Here is a 1475-nt window from a genome sequence, read left to right on the forward strand (position 1 = left end):
TTGAATACATCCTACAGAAACTGGCAGTGGAAGTATGTGGGTAGTGGAGGAGAAACAAGATTTGAATTGTACAGAGCCAAAAGCTAGTCTATGGGAAAATCTTCTATGTGTAAAATTCTAAATGCAGGATTCAGTTCTCACAGACACCAAGTCGTATATACTAGGAATATTCAGTAATAATACAGTGATGCAATTCTATCCTATACCTTTTTTCTTTTTTGGTGACAATTATGCCAAATAGGACTTATCAGAATATGTTTGTAAACTGTAGCAGCCTACAAACAGCCAGTATGTCTGGTTGTGAAGTCACATGTTTTATGCATCCCAATCATCAACAATAAATCTTATTTTTATTATGCTGGAGGAAAGACTTAATTCACTTTCCTTTTTCTATATAGAAAAGATGACAAAACTGTTGTTATATAAAGAGGTGAGAAAAGAGTATTCAAACAAAAACTGCAGAGGAAGAAAAGTATTGCAGCAGTGTGCTAGGCAATTAATAAAAACATTGTATTACTTTTCCGTATCTTGTGATATTTGTGAAATACTTCAACTTCAAGAGTCCTACAGCTTTCGGCTTTCGGCTGGGAGGAGGCAAAGGTGCAACTTTCTTCGGTTGTCCCAAATCCAGGTTCATCCGACACCAGCTGCCTCCACCATGCCGCCTAAATTCGACCCCAACGAGATCAATGTCGTGTACCTGAGGTGCACCGGTGGGGAAGTCGGTGCCACGTCTGCCCTGGCCCCCAAGATCGGCCCTCTGGGTCTGTCTCCAAAAAAAGTCGGTGATGACATCGCCAAGGCAAGTGGTGATTGGAAGGGTCTGAGGATTACAGTGAAACTGACCATTCAGAACAGACAAGCCCAGATTCAGGTGGTACCTTCTGCTTCTGCCCTGATCATCAAAGCCCTCAAGGAACCACCAAGGGACAGAAAGAAGCAGAAAAACATTAAGCACAGTGGAAACATCACTTTTGATGAGATCATCAACACTGCCCGGCAGATGTGGCATCGGTCTCTAGCTAGAGAACTTTCTGGAACCATTAAAGAGATCCTGGGGACCACCCAGTCCGTAGGCCACCACCCTCACGACATCATAGATGATATCAACAGTGGCACAGTGGAGTGCCCCGCTAGTTAAGAACTGCAAAGGAAAAAGAAAAATAAAGGATCATTTGACAACCAAAAAAAAAAAAAAGAGTCCTACAGTTTGTTGTCATTTTTCTCAATCTAAGCAAATATCCACTTTCACACCCAATTTTGGATTTGTAACTTTTTATTTTTCTTAAAGAGGGTCCTTCAAATTGTCTTAAGTTTCAGGTCCCACAGACATCCCTGGAGCATCCAGTCATGGTTTACTCCCTTTCATAGTCTGAGGAGAGAGCACAGTTGCCTTCCCTTGCTCCACACGTGTGTGACCAATGCCCACTGAGTACCCGGTTCAGAGCTAGGGCTGGGCAGGTGCACGGTGGGCG

At 43.1% G+C, this 1475-nt stretch overlaps 1 pseudogene; it reads left to right on the plus strand.

The window, feature by feature from the left end:
* The first annotated feature begins 643 nt into the window (after positions 1–643).
* On the plus strand, positions 644–1198 carry LOC104981605 (annotated as a pseudogene).
* Positions 1199–1475: the final 277 nt, after the last annotated feature.

The sequence above is a fragment of the Bison bison genome, unplaced genomic scaffold, assembly GCF_000754665.1.
Source record: "Bison bison bison isolate TAMUID 2011002044 unplaced genomic scaffold, Bison_UMD1.0 scf7180017864519, whole genome shotgun sequence".
NCBI classification, from domain to species: domain Eukaryota; kingdom Metazoa; phylum Chordata; class Mammalia; order Artiodactyla; family Bovidae; genus Bison; species Bison bison.